Below are 24227 nucleotides of genomic sequence, written 5' to 3'. Positions count from 1 at the left end.
CGCCCCGCCGCAGGTCAGCATGTGACCGCGTGACCGGACCGCGACAACGGTCACGCCGTCACGCACTCACGCGAGCTCGGAGGCTCCGGCCGCGTGCGTGCGCCGGCGCTGCTTATCGACGACGACAGTGTTGTCGCGTCGGAGGGGCCGGGGGCCGGGGCCGGGGGAGGGGAGGGGAGCGGTCGAAGCGGCCGTTATTTTGGCCGCTGGCTACAGGCGGCGGTGACAGCGCGTTCAGTGCGCCGCGCTCGCCGCAGCGGCCGGGCCGCGCCGCGCGCCGCGCCGCGGGGGGTCGCCGTGTGGGGTGCCGCGCGCGGATGGGGTGCGGCGGCGAGTGCGCGCAGCCGGCGGGCGTGATGTGAGGCACCTGCGCCCACCATGAGCAGCGCCAGCCGGCCGTTCCGCCCGCACCACCTGCCTATATGCTCTACGGCAGGAAGACCTCGTGCAGTAAGTGGCTGGCGGCCCCCGGACTGGATGTGGGTCGACGGCCGCTGAATTGTAGGGGGTGACTCTTGTGACGTTTGAAACAATGGCTGAATTAGCTTCGGGTGATTTATTATGTCGTGTTGCAATACAACAACTGCAGGTGGGACCCTTAGCATACTCGCTGAATTTGGCTGCTCGATTGGAACGCACTCACAGAAGCACTGACAATCGCTGTGTGCGATTGTTAGCACGTGCTGATATAGTATTCAAATTATCAAGGAGCGTTCTCTGTCACAATCTGTCAATTCCTAGCAGCACTTCGCTTTCAGCGCGTGCGACAGCAACCAACCGACCATGTTTTTCATCGACCCTGAAAATCGATAAGAGCATGAATGAAAGCATTACGGATGCACTCAAACTTCTATCATTATTCAAAATCACGTGATTTCCTTCCTCGCGGCCAATTGGAAGCGGGCCTTTACACAGGTCGCGATAACCTCTGCTGCGCCCGCAGCGGTGCGACCGAGCTGAGATCCAAGTGAGGACAGGCACCACATATGAGGTCAGCTGACGGGGCGCGTCTGGACGGCGATTTACCGCAGTTGGTCTGCCGAGGCGACTGTTGAGTGACATTGACGGAGGGGACTCGCTTTATTAGTGCTGACGGTGGCGGCGAGGAATCCCTGTGGAAATAACCGCGGGCTTTGCGCGGATATGCTCTGTCTGTAGTGAAGAACGAATCCCCGCCTAAGAAGCCCGGGTTTTATTCATTGTAAAAGCTTCATACTACTGGCGCCGAATGAAAGCGTGTTGCATCTCCTGCGGAGTTAGTGCCTTGAAAAGAGATGCACTGTTCCTTAAGAGTTTCCGTTCAAGTCATCGATCCCGTAGCGACCAGACAATGGTGGAGCTTTGTACCTCCATAGAGAAGCATGGTCTCTATTCACACCAAGGGTATCCTCTGGAATTTGGCTTGCGTGAGGCACGAAGCGGGGGCCCAAATCGCCCAAAACGCCGCTGACAAAAAAAAAAACGGCAAAATCTCATTTTCCTATCTCACCATGTTGATGATCGGCGTGGAGGTCCTGCCCTGCGCCCTCTCCCAGTTCGATGTCCTGGCGCGGTGGTAATGCCTGCCAGCCACGACTTCACGCGGTCTTCTGCCGCGACTCTTAATTTTTCAGACATGCTGCGTGTCCCTGATCAAGAGCCGTTATCGTCCGGCCTGTGGCGGTTAGTCACATTGCGTTGGACTGCCTGGTCGTTAACTTGCCTGCGGAGATTAAAGTAATCAGTTTGGATCCCCAAAACAGCGCAGAGCGAAATGCGTTGGGAAATCGGCTTCTAGTCTCTGATGAGATCGCCGCTGCGGCTCGGTTTGTGAACATTGACTGCAAAAGTACATTCAAATTGTAATGAAAAATCGCCTCCTGTTTGATGCTGGACGTTTTGGGTCTCTAGATCAAATATTCAACATTTGTGTGTTTTGTTTTGAATACAGCAATGTACACAAACTCCCACTCCGGATTGTTTTGATAACTGCAAAACATGAACAAACACCGCCTCGTATATAGTAGCTACCACATGGCATATAACATCCACCGCCGCGCGCGCCGCTGCAGTGATGGGGACGCTTATTTTCGGGGGCCGCTGGCGAACCACAACTGTCACGGTCATTCAGTGGTGGCATTTGTCACGAATATTAAGTGACAACCACTCGAGGACGACGCCGGTGCCCGGCGGGGGTGACACGGGCTTGTCCATCACACCGATGGTGACGGACAAATCGGTCACGCAGTGGTGACCCGCGAATTCCGCGGGGGCCACAGCGACCACCGCGACCGCCGCGAAACCCGCCGCGGGGCGACGCGGGCGCCCGCAGCCTTCACAGGTCGGAGGGCCCCGCGCCTCGTTTTACGCGGGAGAGACGAAAGCGCGCGAAAGATAATAAGCCAGCGAAGGGTCTCAAGGTCACGTTGGCAGACTGCTGAAGAAGAATGGCAGAAGTCATGAGAGGTTGCTTTGAGTAGCGGCATGCCACCCCCGGGTAGACCATCTCACATAAACCGACAGCAGTATGTACAGATGTGCTTTATTTCCCTAACGGAGGAGGGATTTGCGGACAATATGTCGGGCACTGGCAGCAAACCTGTGCAAGTACCTTTCTGATAACGTTTGCTCAATGGGAAATGTTCTCGGGAGCGTGCAGCACCATGCTCGCGATCTCCGTATCCCGGAAAGGGGAGGCGACTTCTCGGCCGTCCACGCCATATTTCAGCTAGCGCCCCACTATCTAAAGAGGACCTGCTTATCGGACCAACACGCTTACAGCGCCCCATGAATGAAGCGGTTTTTTAAAGCAATGTTCTTTTATTTGGTTTGGTTGGGATCAGTTTGGCTGGGAGCCATTTGGAAGCTTTGGAGGTTCAGGGCTAACTGCCATGGCTGGGCCCATAGGGACATGGCGTTGCGGGGATTCTGGAGGAGTAGATGAGTGAGGACAGAGTGAAGGACAGTTTCTCTGAGTGTGTGTGAAAACGGCTTGCAATATCTATTCTTGATGAATTGCAAACTCCGTTGCCAACTCTTGGTGTTGCATTGTGGTTTCAAATATCTCCAAATGACGCTCTTATGGGTTCAGAGTTTTGCGACCGGCCGAGCTCCCGTCATGCGCTGCTAAGCTACGGGGCGTTCGTCGACTGGCGCGTGAAATCCTTCAGTTTAACGTTCCGGGTGCCAGCTGGGACGCCTCAGGCGCCTCCGACCGGGATTGATGCGCTCCATAGAACTTTATCTACGGCGCTAGAGACGAGTGGCGTTTCTCAGGCATCGACGGCTGTGAATGGGAGGCCTGTTCTGGCGCCTCAAGAACCGTACCAGCTGCCCCAGCGGCAAGGCTGTAACCTGGCTGTGAACCCGGCCTTGCCTGCGCAACTGTTTGGCACCCGATAAACTAGCATTCCGCCCATCAGCCGGACGCATGCCAATTCCGCCGCCGCCGCGCCGCGGGGCGCCGCAGCAAAGCTCAAGTTCGCCTGCGCCGCGCCCGTCTCCAACGACACCCGCACGTGGCTTAAACGGTAAACTCACAATGGCGGCGGATAAACGAGAGACCGGCGCAGGTCGCGACCAGACGGGGGACCACCGCGGAGCAACTGGCCGTCCTGCGGCCCTGTCTCGAGACGCCAACCAATCAGCGCGGCGGGGGAATGCGGTGTGATGGGTTCATCATCGTCCGTCAGACCCAGCTTCATTCGAATGGTCATGAACTTTCCAGGCCACTGTTTGAAGAATGCACGTCCACATTTCCTTCCTCACTCAATGCCCCATTCTTCATCCCGCATGGCCTCCGTTGATACGGGGCAAGCTGCTTACGCCAGCCGCAGGAATGTAGCTTATGGGGGGGGGGGGGGAGGGGAGGAGTGATAGGACGAGGAACATGCCCCCTTGAATCAAGAGGTTTGCACTAGGTTGCAGGGCAATTTCGTCAGCTCAATGCAAATTCGCCAGGAATTGGGAAAGATCTGACATTTGTCCCCCTCCCACCTCCCATGGCAAGTTTCGTGCCTGATCAGCCATGAGCGGACCTGTTTATGGATGGCAAGCTCTCTGACGACTTACTGCACGAAGGAAATCCCAGCCGAACCAGAGAGGCTCATTCCGCTCGTTCCAGGGGCTTCGCCACAGCCACGTTAGTCTTAAGGCTCTTCCCCCAGGACAATGGGACCGAGGGCGATGTCAGGCAGAAGATTTCGGAGGATTTGGTCAGCGCCTGTGCTCCATTTTCAGTTGAGTCATCATCACGCGGGGTCGAGGTGCCAAGGTTAAGAGGTTCGACCTTAGGTCATAAGGTGGAGTAAGATGGCCGACCAGACTCCATCCTGAAGAGATGGCCAAGGATGGTCCCCCTGGGAGATCAGTCTTGAGATATCTGCCACCAGGACTGTATTTTGGAGACGCCATGACCAACGCTTCCCCGTGGGAGACAGTCACCTTATCTTATCGCATGTTCCATCTAAGGGGGAGACGGTTACATCACTGCTCTATTTTTGTAGATCGTCATCTGGCAAGGGGGGGGAGAGAGAGAGAGAGAGGGAGAGAGAGAGGAGAGAGAGGGGTGAGAGAGAGAGAGGGAGAGAGAGAGGGGGAGAGAAAGATAGAGAGAAGAGAGAGAGAGGAGGGAGAGAGAGAGAGGAGAGAGAGAGAGAAAGAGAGAGAGAAAAGAGAGAAGAGAGGAGGAGAGAAGAGGGAGAGAGGAGATAGGGAGAGAGAGGAGAGGGAGATAGAGGAGAGAGAGAGAGGGGAGAGAGAGGGAGAGAGGGGAGAAGAGAGAGAGAGAGAGAGAGAGAGGAGAAGAGAGAGAGAGGAGAGAGAAGAGAGAGAGAGAGAGAGAGAGAGAGAGAGAGAGAGAGAGAGAGAGAGAGAGAGAGAGAGAGAGAGAGAGAGAGAGAGAGAGAGAGAGAGAGGAGAGAGAGAGAGAGAGAGAGATAGAGGCCATCGGCGACAATGGTGATATATGACGTTTTAAGTATTAATTATTTTGCGCGGCACGCAAATAATTAATGCTTCTCGTCACAACCGTGAACCGCGCAGTTGCCGTCGCCAAGGAACGCACAGCCTTCATCCTGCTGGAATGTGATTGATTAAGTTCGTCCGTTTGGGTCTGAGTGCCATCATGACGCTAAGTAAATGAGAGCAGCAGCCCTCATTTACCACCAGAGGGAAGGAAAACGGCTCGGTCATTAGTTGAGATGTCGTGAGTCATACGGGCGCGGATCCTCAGACCTTCCAGAGCGGGTGCGAGACTACTGCAGGAGTAGGGAATGTGCGCTCCTACACAAACCGAATTATTTGTGTCGTTTGAGGAGAGCTGCTTGTTGCCGTGTCGATCACAGTGTGGCTTAAGCACATGCAAATAATGTATCCGTTCTTTCATTAAAGGAAATAACCCACGTTCTTTACTTTTCACTCGTTTTTACAACAGACTCATGCGATTTGATAGACAACACCAGTTTTCTCAAAACCCTTCTAAACAGCTCGGAATTTCGGTCTAAAGTAGCCGATCCTGCGCGAGAAATCCCATTTGACTCCATGCTCACTTCTATGACAGTAGTAGCTTTCATTTGCCATGCTTTTTTCCAAAGTGAGCGCTCTGAAATGTTTACAGCACACTGATGTATAAAATGCTTGTGTAATAGGTGTAATAATGGTACACAAGCTTAAAACACTCGGTTTAGGACAAAAATATATGCAAACATGGAGCTATCATCCTGCCAATTCAACAGAACGTTTCATAACGGCTTTGATTTCTTCCATATGGCATGCACCACAGTGACTCTTTTCAAGGCGCACTTCGGCTTTGGGAATGGGAGTATGGTGTGATCCAATTGACGCACTGGTTAAAACTTCAACCAACCAAACTTCTCGGTAACAAGACCTTGGCTGCTGGGCCAATCACAAGCGTTTTTTTAATTGGCAGCAGTAGATGCGTGCACGATGGTTGCCATGACGACGGTAGTGACCACTGCATGAGTGTTGACAGCGTAATTTGGACTCGAAAATATGTAACACTGATGTTCTGATTATGTCCTGACGGTGCATCTCAGCATTCAGTGTTGTTATCAGGAGTAAATGGCCCTGAGATTTCACAAGAGTGTGGTTTTTAAAATATACCCCAAAACTGGGACACTTCCTGTAAGAAATGGGTTAGCACTGATTTCTGCCCGAGTTGATCAGATGGCCAGCAACAGCAAGAAATACGGTGTCCAGTGTAGAAATCAATGTCTTGCGGCATGGTTTTGACGTTTGATGTTTGATGTTATTTCGATTGCGGACATGAAACGGTACATTATATGGTGAGTGGATTGGCGCATAAGCGGAACGCTTAAACCTGAGTGTCTTTCCCAACAATAGCGAGATATGGCCATCGCCGCCAGGGAACCCATGACCCACCGCCCACTCGTCAGATCTGTAAGCCGTCCCGGGCCGGACGTCCGCCGCCGGCCCGGGACGGCTATATGTGTAAACCGGAGCGGCGGCGGACGCCCGGCCCGGCAACGCCACCCAGTGGCCCGTCTGCTGCCCGCGCCCGCTGAAAGTTTTTAGGCGAATCGCTTGGTCTGAAAAAGAAATGCGTGGAGAATATTTGCTATCTGCTGCCCAGTGCAATCTTGTAAACCGTTACCTCTGAGGTGGATACTTAATTGCACGTTGTGAGTAAACTCGTACAAGTTTGGAATGATACAATCTGTTCTACGTCGCACTGAAATTCGGATTTCATGATAGCGAGGACACTTCAATACAAAATGTTTAGGGTCTTCATATGGATAGCCACACAAGCAAGGGGGACTAGGCGTAGTTGGATTTTGAATTTCGGTATATAGTAATGGGTAAACGCGCAGAGACCAGCATTCCAAGCATGCATCTAAATGTTGCTGCTGTGAGTACCAGAGTGCCCCGGTTTGATCACCTTATTGAATCTACCTTATTCTAAACCATAAGGCCTTGCTGTCAACTTGAATGGTAATGCCTAAGTGGAAGTGAATAGCGGGTCAAACTCCAAATACGGAGGTGACTACACCTCGACCAGTGACCCCAGTGACCCAGCCCGCGTAAGTGAATAGCGGGTCAAACTCCAAATATAGAGGTAATTACACCTCAACCAGTGACTCCAGTGACTCAATCCGCGCAAGCCTGGAATTCCACTGGTAAGACGATCACCGATTCACCCAAATCTTCGCAGTTACTGAAGCATTGTCAAGTGGAAGTCACTGATCTGACAATATCGTTGCTCGCCAGGATGGGCGGTTCTTTTAACTGTGGTTTACATCAGGCGATTATAAATATATTGACGGAAGGGATTCCATGCCGTTGTATTTTGGCATTCTTTGCTTCACACCAAAAATGTTGAGAAGAGAACTGCGTAAAAATCTAGATAGTTTTACATGTACGTGGTCATGCGCATTACTCTTTCCTCCGTCTTAATTTTTTTGTAGAATTTTAAAAAAAAATAATTTCTAGAATTTGCGTTTTTACTACGACGTTAACAGTGAACAACATCGCATCTGATGTATATTGCCGTTGACCACACACAATGGAAGCAATGCCTTACACATTGCCGCTTGGTGGAACAAGTCACATTAAATAAACGACAAAGGGTAGGCACGTACACACACTACAGTAACAAAGAAACCGCTCCAAAAATCCAACACAGATGCACGTTAAAAATTGAATCACTGATCATTACTTATTGGCCACTTGTATAGAATTCCAGCCATACCCGTCCACTCCGCGACTCGTCGAGCGCGCGTTTGAAGCCGGTCAGTTTACGTTCACTCACGCGCTGTTTACCGCGGGAGGAGCGGCAGCCGTCAGACGAGCACCTCCGCACAATTAGCAGCGGCCCCGCCCCGCGGCGTCGGCTGGGAGGCGCCGAACGACGGCCCTCGGCGCCGGCTGCGGTCCCGCGGCGTCTGTCAGTGATTGGTGCGTGTGGGACCGGTCAGGGGGCGGGCGGCGGTCAGTGGAGGCGGCCCAAGAGGAGTGTGGAAGGCGTGGACCGACGCGGTCCGCAGTGGGGCAGCGGGCGTGGCACTGACGACCGACGGGACGGGTCTCCGATGCGAGTGACAGGTGTTATCCTCGGTGTGACAGATTCCGCCCGCGGACCGACAAACTGCATCGGAGGGCAGCGGACTTTGCTCCGAGGTGACAGACCCATCTGGGAGTGATAGAAACAAACAGCAAGCCCAGCTTCGAGGAATGAACGAAAGTAAAAAAAGAAAGACGGACGAAGGAAATGTGAGGTGCCGTTTGAATCCAAGATAACTTGTTCAACCATGCATTGCGAATTAGCTGATTAATAGACAGTGATCGGACGACCACGTCAATGCACTCTCGCTGTGGATAGGCGTCCTCCTGTGATCACTTGCTGCCCGGTTTTTGTCGAGCTTTTTCTCGCTGAGTCAGTGCTGGAGGGACTGACTTGATATTGCCCGCCGTGGTGACGGATGGAGATCTTTGGGCACCGACTGGAGGCCAAGCCCTTTCTACTGAATTAAAGAAGGCGTAGATGTCGTGAGGAGAGCGACAGATTTACAATTCCAGGGACTTTATGGGCTTTTAATTATTTGCACAACATTGAGGCAGGGTGCATACAAAGGTCTCCAAAGCCCTATCCTTAGAAGGCCATGTAGTCCCTTATCAAAACCAGGAGCAACAGAGATCGTGATTTCCTCGGTAGCACCAAACGCAACTCTCCTAAAAATTTGCACATCTCTCCTGGGGATTAGCCATCCTCCCATCAACGCAGAGCAAGAGACTCCTCCAGTCGTCCTCCCCGACAGGAACAAGAGCGCCCTCCCTTCCCAGAAGGTCCAGTGCTGCCCTCCGCCAATCACCGGGCACGCCCTTTTTCCCCGTTTCAAACGTCCTCTCGCCGAGGAAGCAACAGGAGCAGGAGCCGAGGAGCAACAGGAGCACCGCATCCACGGGAAGACACAAACACTCATGCCGTGGGGAGCCCAGACACGCCTCCCAGAAGACACATCCTTCCCCTCTCAACAGAGCCCGCGACTACCCCTCCCAGGGTAGCCTGGACATCCGCTCCCAGGGCGCCCCAGGCCTCCCCTCGCAGGGGCCCCACTCGCGCACCGAGTGCGCATCGATCGTCGGCGGCGTTCTGCTTTGATCGGGACTGCGGCGCGGCGCCGAGATTCCGTTATCGCTTCGTCGGCCGCGACGCGCGCTGGCCGTCGAGCCCGACGCTGGTCGGGCGGCGGCCGACGCGGACCATGCTCAGTCTGCCGGGCCGCGAGCGGCACGCGCGCATGAAGCTGAAGAAATACCGCAACTCGCGTCTCGCCCGCAACGGACGTCTCGAGCATTTTGGCTACTGCTCGTCGAGCGGTGAGAGCACTGCGAGGGCGACAGCCACACGCGCGCTGCGCTCGCTCGAGTGTCGGGGATTGTTGTGCGTGGGCGAAGTGGTATGAGTGCAGAGCGTGTGCATGTGCGTGTGTGTGTGTGTGTGTGCGTCCGTGTGTGTGTGTGTGCGTGCGTGTGTGCATACGTGCGTGTATATGTGCGTACGTGTCTGCGTGGGTGACACAACTAGTCCGTTTCATTTTACCTGACTGTTTGTCCCTTTGTGTGCTGCAACGTGTAAGCTAAATGCATTTCGTGTTGTCACTTACCATACTTCTCGCTTAATTTGCTCATGATAGGTGCACACGGGCTCTGTAAACGTGAAAACTTTCAAAATCAATGTTTTTAAAAGACAGATGAGAAACGGATCTTGACATTGATTACTCGCTTTATTTGCGGTTCCCAGCCCATGCACATCACTGCTGCGTCTCAAAGAGGAGGTACGCGGGTGACAAACTTCTTGTACGCTTAACTGGACTTTGCTGTTTGAAATCGCGCCGAGCTCTTTGTGGAGGTTACCGTAACCTCCATTATTTGAAACACGTCTCCAGAAGGAAAATAACTTGGAGAACGTTTTCAAAAACAGATGTTTGGAAAGCTTCTGTTCCTGGAAACGTGCTCGAGCGGATTTTACGCACATATCTTGTTTGCATTTTGCACAAATGTCTGATGTGCGAATTGTCTGGTGAAGTTTTACCTCTTGCTTTGAAACGTAAGTGTTTTTGTCTTCTAAGCATATATCAAAGGTCAAAGGTCATATATCATCTCTTGATTTGAAACGTCAGTTTTTTGTCTTATAAACATATATCAAAGGCTGATGTAAGGGTTTCATTCATTCACTGATGAGACAGTCATCATTTCATAGTTTCCCGCATACGCACGAGGTGCTGCGACTGCACCCATCGGACTCCACCCAGTGCACCGCCCAATAATAGGCCCATATCTATACCTAGTGTGCTCTCTACGATCTTAGAAAAGGTAGCTTGCACACAGCTAACGGAGTATTTGAATGCGACAGCGCTGCTGCATCCATCCCAGTATGTCTATAGGCCACGACACTCGACCGAGGACGCTGAGCACGCCGCAGCCGAACGCCTGGTCACCAACGCTGACGGCGGTCTGATATCGTCGGTAACGACAATCGATTTGTCAGAGGCGTTCGATAGGGTCGATCACGACGTCCTCCTCACCAAGCTGCCTTGGTATGGCGTTACCGATGTGGGATGGTTCAGGAGTTTTTTTTTAGTGGCCGAGTACAGATGGTGCGTGGAGGACGGCTCACCCTTCTCATTTCGTGAGGTGTATCCCAAGGCTCGATCATCGGTCCAATTTTGTTCATTTTGCTTACCAACAATTTGTATGAGTACTTGACTCATGGCCGCATCATCTCCTACGCTGACGGCACTACGCACGTCACCCCCCCCCCCCCCCACCCTTGACGGACCGGGTCTCGCCGACCTCAAAACCAGACTGAAACTTACCATGCGTGAGCTTAAGAGATGGTTCAGTCCCAACTTTCTACAAATGAACAAAACAAAAAATGCTTTTATGCTCGTTGGGTCAAGGCAAAATCTAAAAAAGTCAGCTGACTTTCACTTTGAAGTAAACAGTTCGACTATGCATGCCTCAAGTGGCATTAAATTTCTTGGTGTCATAGTTGTCTTCCTTTGGCCTGGCAAAGGGCGCCAATGCCTCGATTGCCGTGAAAAAAATGCAATGCCATTCTCAATTCTCTGGACAAATTCCGTCATTACCTTACTTCTGATCTTCTCAACATCATCATCCAGGCGTATGTGTTTCCTTATATCATGTGCCACCTGTGCGTGTGGGGTGGGGCGACCAAGAGCCAATTACACAAAATTCAAAAGCAATCAACTTTGCTGCAAGAATAATTACCGGCTCCAAAAAGCGTCATCGTGCAACTCCTGCCCTAAATTCCCTTGAATGGCCGAGGATCGATGTCGTGGCGGCGCGCCACGACGTGATCAGAGTGTTTAGGGCGCTGAAGGAGGAGGCGCGCCTCACGAGGTCCGCGCGCTTTTTGTGCCACGCGCCGCTGTTTCCACCCGTAAAACGCGCCTCAAAAAGAGGTGGTCTGTTCCTGCGTGGACACCGATTGAATGCCACGCAGACGGCGTTTTCGCATCGAGCCGCAGCTGCCTGGAAACGCCTACCATCCTACGTGTGAAGCCACAACATTGAGCACGTTTAAGACCGTCACATGTGATGTAATTTTCTTTACCACTGACCTTTGACCGCTGCCAATAGTCCATTGATAAATCTGTTTTAGCTCTTTGACCATTGTTCGTATAATTTGATTTCACCATTGCCCATATCATTTTATTGTATACCTGCTGTGCCCACCTATTTTCACTGCACATATATGCAACATGAAAATGGCCTTGATCTGAGACCATAACAGCCACCATGCAGATGGTTTTCAATATGATGATACTGATGCCCACCTGATCTTCTCCACTGTGCGTGGTGGGCTTCGCATAGGCTGCTCCGCTTGCTCCCCGCAGCTTGCCAGAGGGAGGAGCTCGCTCTCCACCGCCAATATCCCGCCGTAGGGCGCCCATTAATGGAACTCTGACGTATAGTGGACCAAGCACCGTCCGCCATGCGCCTTCCACGCCACCGCGATGGCGTGAAAGCGTGACGCCCCTATGACCGGGGTGGTGTTGATGCATTTCCAGCATCGCACAATGCTGCTGGCCTAATATTTGCTCGCTGCTGGACGCGGGAGGACCTTCAGAGGACGCTGCTTGGGGCTTCTGCCTGTGAGGGTGGCATTGCCGCCTATGATGTTGTGGGAGCCAATGTTTCCCGGGGCGTCCCTTCGTCAATTGGTCACCAACGGCTGATTGGGCCTTGAGTGTCCACGCTCGTCAAATACACGCATACCAAGTGCTAATGACCTACCTAAACAACGCCCGCGGCGGAATGCAGCGAGCGTTTTGCTGTAAGGCGTTCAGAAGCCGCTGTTCATCCGTCCTGCAGCCCGCGCTTGCCGTCAGAATGTTGTGCTCTCCGTCACACGAGGGCTCCACCGCTGAGCTGGTGCGGTGGCGCCGGCGTGCAGCGCCGCGTCAGGCCGGCGCCGGCGTGCAGCGCCGCGTCAGGCCGGCGCCAGCGTGCAGCGCCGCGTCAGGCCGGCGCCGGCGTGCAGCGCCGCGTCAGGCCGGCGCCAGCGTGCAGCGCCGCGTCAGGCCGGCGCCAGCTTCAATCGCAACCATGTCGTCGCTGGCTCGTTAGGAGCTGCCGCTTCCGCCCCAGCTATCGACACCGCACGCGATCGCCGGGTGCCGCTCTGGCGGTGGGTGCCCGGCTCAGAAATGGACCAGGTGCGGACCGAATGGCAGTTCTGCTGGCGCCCCGTGAGCAGCGACGGCCATGGGAGAAACCACGGGAGGAGGGGCATGTCCCCTCTAATTTTTACGAAGCGCGATTTTGTCTCCTCCAATGTTGTCCATAGAGTGCACGTTTTTAATTGTTCTGCATTCAAAATGCATTTTTCAAGTCGTTCCCTCCAGATTTCAGTTCAACCTCCCCCTCCAACTCTGATTTACCCCTTCTCCAATCTCAGAGACGTGGTTACACACACTGTGGCGGCAATAATTCAGAGAAGGGGAAAACAGTGGCGTAGCCAAGGGGCTTTTGGGACCATGCCCTCCCTCCTCCTAGAAGTAGAAGCAGAAGTAACAGGTAGAGAAGACCCCTTAGGCCGCCGGGGCCCAATGGCGGCTTAAACGGTTGGCGAAACGGCCGGTTAAGCGGCACTTGTGGCAGCCTAAGACGCCGCAAGACGCATATGTAAGACGCAGCCTAATAAGACGCAGCCTAAGCCGTATGGCGACGAAAACATACAAAAGTAGTCCCTCGGGACACCTATATGGGCTCTGAAGCATGAAAGGTTCTCCGGATCCAAGAAACGAAATCTTTTGCGACAAAATAGGTCCCCATTGGTGAAACGTCACCCACAACTGAAAGTAAACCCCTAAGCCCGATTTGGCCCCTCCTGAGCGAACTCCTGGTTACGCCGCTGAGCAAGAGGACCTGCGTATAATGTCCGAATGTGACAGGTAATATGAACGTAAATGGGTATGACATGTTCCACATTTTACAGGTTCGCCGGGAAAGCCAGGAAAGGTTTTCTGACTGCTACACACGTTTCTAAGCGCGTCATGGATCTTAGATAGATAAATGGATAGATATTACATCGAAGCATGTGAATATTACATGTGTGGTATTCGCGTCAGTTATTCATTGCGACACTACAGTTGTTTACTCTGACGGACGTACGCTGCAAATAAAACTGCTCTTATGCTACAAGGGCAGCCATATCATATTCCAGTGCTCTACCAACCGAACAAGTGAATATAAAGTGGCCTGGAAAGCTAACGCATATGTGCTAATACCTCATGCTAATGTTCTAACTCAATGCTAATTTCAGTCTTACCTAATCATCTGCGACAGAGCCACGTGCTAATCCAACCTGATTCGTCACTGCAGCCACGCCGTTGTCGTCCAAATATAGTACTCGGCCATAAACTATGGCACGGTTTTCAGTGCTACCAACTTGGTATACTATGTAGACTTACCCCGCCGGCCCCTAAACATTAGCCAATTGTATACACAAAAAACAACGAAATCCTGCGGTTGGGTAAATACAGATCCTTACGTAAATCCACACGCATTCTGGGTAAACATGGGCAGCTGAGTCGTCGGTTTTTGTGAAGCTGTATGTTTGATGCTGCCATTCGTGATTTGACCAGTATTTTGAGATAGCAGTGAGTATGCATGGTGCCTAGGAACAGTTGTGACAAGCATGCTGACCATTGACTACACTACCATTGATCATCATGTAATGCCAAGGTAAAAATTTCAGCTTACTGCAAACGGGACGCGAAGAGACACACTTGGAAGTACAGAAGCACGATTTGGGAGCAGAAGGCTGACGGGCCGCTGAGTACTTATGCGGCATGCTTGAGACCGATGTTTTGCCGCCTCACGCGATCACCAGCCATATCATTCACCACGCACCCACGTTATTCACCGCGCTGTCACCGCGCATCCTCCTGTTGGTGCACATCGCATTGGTGCTCGAACGCGCTCACAGCTGGGGTGTCCTCTGTCTGTCGGGTTTATTACGCACTTGCAGCGATGCATCTCGCGCGCACAGCACTGCACCAACGTCCTGCGGGCATCGCCGAACGTCGCCTTTCCTTCGAGACCCACTCTGGTGGGACTGCGAACTGCATCCCGAGGCAAACTTCAGAGAGACCTTCGTTGGAAAACACTATTACAGTAAACGGTGTTTTATCGTTTTTATGTTGCGCGTCTGGTTTAAATCACGCAAAACATTGAGCAATCAGGAATCCGAGCCACTAAAATGCAGCTGAAATTGGACAGGCTCAGATCCAGACCTGAAGGCCACAAAAACAAGATTAGTTCAGAACCCCGCTGTTTCTGTGATGGAGCCCCGGATCGAAGACATTTCTGTAGCTGTCATGATGTTTTGCACCAGTTTTAGAATAAAAAACTTTTATTGTGAGAGCCTGAGCCTAGATAACACACTAAAAGTGGTTAAGACGGTCATGAATAGCATCGATGCGCAAAAAAGGGACAGATCTTTCGTGATGCCAATGATAGTTCTGCTGCTGTGCTTTTGATTGAAGAAGCCTCTCTCAGGACTGTCTGTTGCGCATACTGGCATGGTAAACCTGTGATTGGTCGGCACGACATGATTCAAAGTACCAAAAACCAATCAAGCGCGAGCGCTTATATTTGCAACCACGGTTACTTTGCAACCGCCTGTTAACAACTCTAGCAGCAGCAGTGGACTCGTGGCGCTCCAAGCATCTCGAGGGCGACTGGGCGACTCTAAACACGCTGTGGGCGGATCAACGCTGTGTGTATCGAGCTATCGTGTTGAGTTTGCCTGTTTTGATATCTGCGTTTCGGCGCATGTGCAATGAGCTGAAAACATCGCGCGCTTAGATTTAACTAAGCCTTGCGTCCCGTGTGAGAGCATTGAACGACTCTTTTTGGCATGGAACGTCGGCAATGAGTGGTGACATGTGTTGGGAAGATTTCACTCATCAGTCTAAGCAGTGCGATACATTCTCCTCTCGAAGTGCGTTCTTCGTGTCACCGCAGCAGAAAAGTTCGTAAGCTGGACACGCCTCTGATTTACATGCTTTATATTACGTTATATTCTGCGGCAAAGCCGACAATGTCATGTGAATGGTGCAATATGCTACTGTGCTTGGCTGTGCTGCTCATCATGATGTGGCCTAATCATAATATGGCGGTAATCATAATGCGGCCCAATACTTCGTTGTTGGGATGAGCTGCGTGGTTGGACCATCAGGCGTCAACTTATCGCAAAGTTAGCAATATGCTTGCCAATATACCGTATTCAGCTCACCCATGTTAGGCCAGACTCTTCCCATCGTGTTTCAGCACCCCTCCAGGTCTCAGTTTCTCACTACATTTCATTGTCTCGGCACCGCACTATGTCCAATGTCCCTCACCACCGTGTTGCAGCACCGCGCCATATTCGGCGACGCAGCACGTTGAAGCATACCGCAACGCTTTGGCAGCCTGCCAAATTCCAGCTTCTTATCGTGTTTCAGCGCTTAACCGCGCTTGGTTGTCTCAACGGGTATTCGTGCATTGCGTTCAGCTGTCAAGTGTGTTTCCGCTTCTCTACCTCACCACATTCGAGCGCCGCACCGCAACATCAGCTCCCCTGCGTTTCAACGCCTCGCCATGTTTCAGCGCACACCAACTTTGACGGCGAGGATGAGGCTGTGCCGACGGCGCCACCGCTGGACGTGCTGGACTCGGTGCCCGGCTACGAGGCGCTCGGGTTCGATGCCGGTAAGCCGCTCCTGTTGGCCGCGGCATCAGCGGGTACTTCCTCACCCGAGTAGACATCAGCCACACTTGCGCCAGTCGCCCAAGACATTTGTGTACTGCAAGTCGCTTGGACTAACCTCGCTCCTCGATGGAGCTCCAGACGTATGGTTGCCTTTGGCTGCCGGTTGATGCGGTGGGCTTAAAGACGCAAAGATGCATAGCTCGGCATGCCACTTGATGACATCAGGCGGTCCACCGTCTTTCCACACCAACCTGTTCAACCAACGACGGACCAGGTATACGGAAGCGTCGTACAGTCCGTGCAATGTTTTGTTACATGCCTCTGACAGCGACCACCGTTACATTTACAGTCACTTTGGTCAGACCTCCAAATACATTTTTTAAAAAGCGTCTCACGCTATTGCAATATTTGGTGACGATGTCAACTTTTGGATATTCTTTACATGCATTGGTGCATGCCACATTTTTCCGAACCGTGAAAATACGTTTTTTATTGGAGGTATATCCGCTAAGATTTCTGCTTCAGCTAAACATTTACGCACCGATTATTGATGTGCTTTGTGCGGTTCTTCGATGTACCTGACAGCATAATACCTACTGATGTGCGCTCATCTCTTCTCGGGCAGTCGCTGCTTCGCAATGTTTTACGAACGCTGTTTTCCAGGTATCACATGGAATATACGAGGTATTGATTATATGTATTAACACTCCCACTAGTTTATTCGTATCATGTTTCACCCGTCCGCATGACTCTGAGCCCAGCAGGTGATTTTGTTCTCGTATCCACGTTGTCTCATGACACTCCCGTTACCACACCCACACTACACAATCCTTGGTCTCTCGGCGGTGCTCCGGCAGTAAACTGCTCGCACAACTTGCATCTCAACGCACATCTGCGTTTTCGAATTTTGCGTAGAAAATGTTGCGTTCATCGTTTCCCTGGTGCGTCCACGCAAGGTCATATCGATATGTCTGCGACTGTTTTGTTCAAGATCACCATTTCTGCGAGACTTCATCCCCCCTCCCCAATTAGACGCCTCTGACCGGCACTGACCTAGGCTGACGGCTGCCCCCGCGCCCGACCCCCGACCCCGGCTCTGACCTTTGACTCGGCGCGCAGTGTGCGTGCCGCCGCCGCCGCCGGAGGCGACATGGGCTGAGCCGAGCACCGCGCCGCCACGCGACCCCCGTGCACGTGGGCGCCGAGATCAGCGAGCAGCAGGCGCGCGCCGCCCTCCTCTGTCACGTGACCGACCACTGCTGCTACGGCCGGGCGGCCGCCCGCCACATGAGCATGACCAAAATCAACTACACCTCCGCCCACCACGTGAGACATGGCCTCCTTATCACCAGCCGTTGGAAAACCGCCGCATGCAGACTCGGACGTGGATTAGTGTGCTCCGTGGCGCGTGCATGAAACCGGGCGGTCGATGTTTGGAAACGATAAATGCATCAGTGATGAACCTTCTAAGCGTACTGATGGGTTCCGGTCTGCCTCATTAATTTATAAGCGCAGAGCGCTGGTGAGCGTTGTGGTCTACAGCGGTACAGCAAACGGGAAGGCAGCGATTAATTGGTGCAGCTCTGGCGCTTGGCATGACGCTGAGTAGAGGAAGATCTTTTTTCGAACAATTTGAAGGGACGTTTAACCATTTTCCCCATTTAGATAAGACAGTAACAATAGCCTTATTCCTCGGATAAAGACCAGGAGAATATATAAATGAAATGGAGCCAATTCCTGGCTTTTCGCCGAGGAATAAGCCTATTACTACTGTCTTATCTCTGTGAATGGTGTACCTCTCAAACGCACCTAACAACTTACATAATTTTCCCTGTTCAGCCCACACATTCGCAGCTTATCTAGCGAACTAAACACCGACTGCCTTTATCATGTCGGATCACCTAGATACCCCTAAATGTGATCATTCTCAGGGTGGTATTCAAGGGGTTCATAGAATGCACATGCCCCGCTATCAAATTTTTACATGCATTCATTATTATGCACTCTTACAGACACAGACAATTAGATGGAGCTAGATCCATACAAATAAAAATACTGACATGCCATGTGTGATTGGCGCATATGTCATGTTTGTTTACGCCCTGCCACAAATTTAGCGTGCTTGTGGTGCGCTGCAGTGTTTTTGGTAAATGCGTCTTAGTTTTTATCGTTTCTCGCGAAAACCTTCGTACGTCCCACGGTTACGTGACCTCCGATTTGTGAAGGTGCTGGGGATCTACGAGTTTGAATATTAGCGTAGAGAAAATGCGCATGTCCTTGGATTTTACATCGACTGTTCACGTGTAGTCGCGTTCTTTCTCTGGTACGAGAAGAATGTCTCGCCTGGTGTTTTCTCGGTTTACCCAGTTTGTAACTTAGCTGTGTACGTCTGAAACAGATTGCATTTCTCTCATGTTGTTGATGCACCTGTGGTGACTAATCTGGCATCTTTAAATTACGCATATGTCCGAGCTCACTTTGGTTTTATCACTTAATAGAAATTATAATCCATCGAACTGCCTTGCCCACGTCTCTACAGTTTCCTGGAATGTGCTCACAAGTAATGTTATATTCAACACACCACCACGCCGTCAGTACGGTTTAAATCCTGTTGTCTTGCCACTCTGCGCCATTAAGTTTATAAGCCATGCACAAAGGTGTGCTAGCGCGCTGGCGTTCCGCCTTTTTCATATTTGTCCTATCATATGTTTATTACGACGTGCGTACGCCATGGGCGTTTCTTCTGTGGCTTTTCTGCCGTCGTAACGAGGCCAGTGGTAATCATGAGCAGGACACGAGTCCGGCTGGTCCGCTCTGAAGTGCCCCGCGTAGCCGGCCGCGCCGGTCACCCCGAGCGTGGCGCCTTTCAGTACGAGCTGCAGACGTTCACGGAGAAGCGGGAGACGTCGTGGACGTTCGTGCCTTACTCTGGCGGGGAGGTGGACGGCCCGGGCAGCGGAGTGGCGCCCGAGCCGTGGAGCGTGCCCGCCGAGCCAGGTCAGAGCGAGCCCTCAGGAGCCAGGTCAGGGCAGGTTAAGGCGTATGGGAAGCCAGGTCAGACGAGGTCGGAACAGCGTGAAGCTAAATCAAGGCAGGTCGGAACCTGAAAGGAGGACTTTGATGGAATGGCGTGCGTGTGAACATAGATGTTTCCAGTTTGGAAAGTGAAACCTGATTCCAAAGCTAACCGGGTGGGACATTCGCGGCCTCTCCTTTTATAAGGTTATGTTTACTGCTGGGTCCTAGCTCACTTTGTTGCTGACAGTGTGACTGTTTCAGGCTCCACTCCGCTCCCGCAGTGTGTGCCCCGTTACTGCAACTGCCCTGGGGTCCATGCCCGTTACGTGTTAGAATGACCGATGTCCGCCACGAGGCCGTCATTTCTGCTTACTCTTACTTTTTGAGACCATTTCCTTACAACTCCCCAAGGTAGCAATGCCTCGAGCAACGCTGTCCGTTGGCAATCCAGTACACTGGCGGCTGCACGTCCCGACAACGCACCACGCGATGTCCGGTGAGCCGACACTTCTGACGTTTCAGGCCAGTTGTTCCATGACGAGGTGAAGGTGGTGGAGGTTCCGCACACGGCCTCGGCCAAGGACTGTCACCGCTGCAAGGGCCAGGGCAGTCTGAGCTGCGCCGAGTGCCACGGCAAAGGATGGGTACGAGACAGCACGACCGCCTGCCGACGTCGGCACCGATGATGGCGCGTGCCGGGTGGTCGAACAGGGTCAACGGTCAATCGACGACCTACTTGGTCGTCGATTCTGTCACCGTCAGCAGATTGAGCATGTCCACGATCTCGGTCTGCCTGCAAAATCCCCCGAAACAAGATTATGGTGGTGATGGGGCTTCTTTCGCGACGGAAACTAGCGCGTTTTCCTGGCTGTTCCACCATAAACCCGGTTGATTTCTATCATTGACATGCCTTGTGCTCTTTTATCTTCACCCAGGCTGTTTAATCCTCCAACTTGCTTCATATTTGCCTCCCGTTCTAAATCGTCGACCCCCTCTCCGCTCTTCGCCCCCGCTCACTGATAGACAACGCTGGCCTCGACTACGGTTCACTTCCACCTCCCTTTCAGACGCGATGCCTCAGTTGCCATGGCAACGGCTGGAGCGCAGACAGCTCTGGGTACCGGGAGCGGTGCTACTACTGCCAGGCCTCGGCCTACGGGGACGGAAAACAGGACTGCCTCAAGTGTAACGCCAAGGGTCGGGTGGCGTGTCCGCCCTGTGACAGCTACGGCCAAGTGCGGGTGCTACATCCGGCTCACCATCTCCTGGTCAGTGCTCACCATCTCTTAGTCAGTGCTCAGCGTCTCCTGGTCAGTGCTCACCATCTTCTGGTCAGTACTCACCATATCTTCGTCAGTGCTCACCATCTCTTGGTCAGTGCTCACCATCTCTTGGTCGGTGCTCACCATCTTTGGTCAATGCTGGCCGGCCCGGCTGACTCGGAGCAGCGGGTGCTGCGGCGAGATCGTCGTTGCATTCGAACCTGGTAACGTTGTCAATGCACTGTTGAAGGGCATTGGCCAGATCATTCGTCGCACGGAATTTGCCACTTCTTGATCTGCATCGTGAGTTTAGTGACGGATGTGGCAGGTGAACGATGATGCTGCTTCCTGCTGTGTGCATCCTTGTGAGATGTTTGCATGTCGTATGACATCTTGCCGTTCATTCTGTGGTTTGGAGGTTCATCCATCTGTTTGAAGTAAGCATTCATTTGGCTAGGTACGGTAATTCATTGCCCGTCTTCAGGCATGACAAATGGGATATATTAATTGCCTGTTTAGATCACCTGCTGCCTTTGTTCTGGGGCTTGGCTGGCAAACTCCTCACGCAGCTACATGCCCCATTGCGAACATCGATGCACCTTTCCGTAACAGATGGACCGAACCACCCTCTCACATCGGCCACACGCCAACCGGAAACCTCCGCGAGCACCGAGCCACCCAGGTTTTGACCCGTTGCGTCGCTCCCCGACACCGCCATTAACACTACTACTGTAATCCAACTAAATCCTTCCTACTTAACTGCACACACCTATCACTTTAACGCTGTCGCGCTGCCGTTGCGCCCTCACACGAGTAGTACACCCATCAACCTCTGCACCCCACCTCGCAACAGCCCTCCACGGCCGCACGGCGCCATCAACCCGCTGCTCTGCCGCCGCCCTCCAGGAAGGTGAACACATCAGAGCACATCGTGCAGCGCAGCTCACTGCCGGAGGAGCTGATACGCGAGGTCAGCGGCCAGGTGGGCCGTAGAGGAGGAGGCGCCGGCGGTGGGCGCCACTGTCGCACTACCCGGACGCCGCCATCAACATGGCCTCCGCCCAGCTGATGCTGGAGCATGCCGACAAGTTCAGCGAACAGCGGGTGCTGGCGCAGGTTAGTTCAGCGACCAGCGGGCGCTGGCGCAGATTAGTTCAGCGATCAGCGGGCGGCGAGCGGGCGCTGGCGCAAGTTAGTTCAGCGACCAGCGGGTGCTGGCGCAGGTAAGTGCAGCGACCAGCGGGTGCTGGCGCAGGTCAGCTCAGCGACCAGCGGGTGCTGGCGCAGGTCAGTTCAGCGACCAGCGGTGCTGGCGCAGGTTAGTGCAGCGACCAGCGGGCGCTGGTGCAGGTTAGTTCAGCAACCAGCGGGTGCTGGCGCATGTCAGTTCAGCGACCAGTGGGTGCTGGTGCAGGTTAGTGGACGTGCACTGTGTCTGGTATAAGAGTGGATACGCTTGATGATGCTGGGCGCGTGAAGAAGGGTTGATGAGTGCTTTGTGTAAGAAGGCTGTAAGCAACATCAAGCATTTCAGTTCAGTCTGCTGCAATTGTTGTAGGATTTCCAAAACTAAGGGGGAATATCTCACCGGTCAGTAGAAGCGAATTATGACACCTCTGAAATGTGTCTGTGTGTGTGCTTGCGTGCGTGAGTGTGCATAGGCGAGGATTTGCGACCCAAGCACGCGCACGCATAGATGAAGCGCTCCTCAAATAGTAGCGTGTTATGTGCGGCTTTTACTTTGCTTCCTTCCCTCCAACAGCGGGATGGAAAACACTTAGCTTCCGATTTGAAATAGCCCCGACACCAGCCGGTGTGCCTCTGACTCATCTTGCTGGCTGCAGCGTCACCAGGTGCGCGTGGTGCCGGTGGCCGAGGTATGCTACTCGCACAAGTCCCGCTCAGGCCGCTTCTGGGTCTACGGCTACGAGAACCGCGTGTACGCGCCCGACTACCCCGACAAGTACTGCTGGGGCTGCTGCTCCATCCTGTGACGTCACGCGAGCCCCATCGACCCCGTGACGTCACCGGCACTATTCCGCGACCCGGAGGTCGCTCATTGACTGGGACTGGAGCTGGGCGCGGTGCGCTGGCGTGAACACCTTGTGTTAGCCGCTGCACCGGCTAGGGTCCGGCAAGACCCTGCCGAAGAACCCACAGCTTACCGGCACTATTCGACGATAGCCCCTGGTGACGTCATCACAGTAGCTGCGGAGCAGACGTCTCCCAGAAGAACATTTGAACGTGTCATGTGGTGCTTGATCCTGGGTCGGTGTGCATTCATCTCGCACTGACGCTTGTGTTGTCGAGGCGAGGGGCCTTTACTGCTGCCTTTCAGTGTCGACTGTCCATGCTTGGTGAGCCTAGTTTGTCGTACTAAACAGTATTATTCGGGTGCGGTAACTTTTTGCACTCTGCGTCACCTTTGCGTCTAGGTAAAGACAATCTCAGCGTGGGAAACGCTCATTGATGGCGTTTTCTGGATAATTACTTCATTCATACCTAGTTTGTGCTTATCCATCCACTTTGATCTGTGTCTGTTCATACCCTTGTTGAGTCAGCTTGTGACCTGGCGTATTTGTGAAGGGGCTCAATAGGCACAACGCACCGAGCATTTCATACCTCTTGTCAAATGTACTGTTGTGTCTGTCTTTCTCACCACTACCGTCAGACAAAAGCTTCTTGTTACGTTATGATATCCGTCACGATGCAAGTTCGCTTTAGCTCGGCATCGCACTCATTTAGGCATATCGGCACTATGAGCGAATTCAGTTGTTACAGCTACTTACAGGACTTCTTAGACATCTGTCCCGAAGTAATATCTACCTGCACCGCTTAGCATTCGTCGGTGTTTGTGCGCTAACTTTCCCTCCATCACTGAGCCGTTTCCCACCGTTTATCCAACTCAGCAGAGCTTTATTCGGCGTCGGTTCTTGCATCTGCACCGTTACCTCATTCGTTAACTCTACCTCTATGTGATATTATTTATATGTTCAAACATGAAAGTGCCTGCACGTTCCGACGATCTGCCTTCAAAGCCGCCGCCACACTGTCGGCGCAAGACCGATGTTCTCACGTGAGTCATCCAGGCTTGTGTTGGCCTCCGGCTGAGTGTCTCTTCCCCGGGGATTGAGCAAATTACTTTGAGCCGCAGCTGATTCCGCTCCTTCAAAAATGTCAGCTGTAGTTGAGTCATCGGCGTTGGCTGGAATGGATGGCGAATCCATTCAAGTATAAACATAAATGGCAACGAATATTCGTAGTTTGACATGCTTTTATTTGCAACAAATGAAGCGCTACGTCGCCTTCGCTGCGCAATCGCTCCCTTATCATGCAAATATGTGTTTTATGCATGCTTCTACGACGTTCATGAAACGCCTTGCCTTCGCTCGCGGTCACCAAAACCGGAGCCAGCTCAACAGTTCATCGTTCTGCTCGGAGGAGGAGTCAAAATCAGCCGCATGCATGGAGTCGGAGTCAGACTCGATTCCGCTGCAGAGAAATCAAGCACAAGCCTGGATTATTGTCTGATACCGGTACAACTATTGGCACAATACATTCTCAGCACAGACAGCGTATGAGGCTAGTGTGTAGATAACAAATCGTCTTCTTCCACCGGCTGGTTTGCAGACGCCGGCTCCTGGGTAGCAGTACGATCCAGAGAGACACTGTAATGACTTCCGACCCTTTTCTGCAAGCCCTAC

At 52.7% G+C, this 24227-nt stretch overlaps 1 pseudogene; it reads left to right on the top strand.

The window, feature by feature from the left end:
* Nucleotides 1-424: 424 nt before the first annotated feature.
* LOC119099092 (protein SSUH2 homolog) lies at nt 425-22707 on the top strand (annotated as a pseudogene).
* The last annotated feature ends 1520 nt before the right edge of the window (nt 22708-24227 follow it).

Source organism: Pollicipes pollicipes, unplaced genomic scaffold (assembly GCF_011947565.3).
Source record: "Pollicipes pollicipes isolate AB1234 unplaced genomic scaffold, Ppol_2.1 Scaffold_4740;HRSCAF=5597_pilon_pilon_pilon, whole genome shotgun sequence".
NCBI classification, from domain to species: Eukaryota; Metazoa; Arthropoda; class Thecostraca; order Pollicipedomorpha; family Pollicipedidae; genus Pollicipes; species Pollicipes pollicipes.
This window is presented reverse-complemented; position numbering and strand designations above follow the sequence as displayed.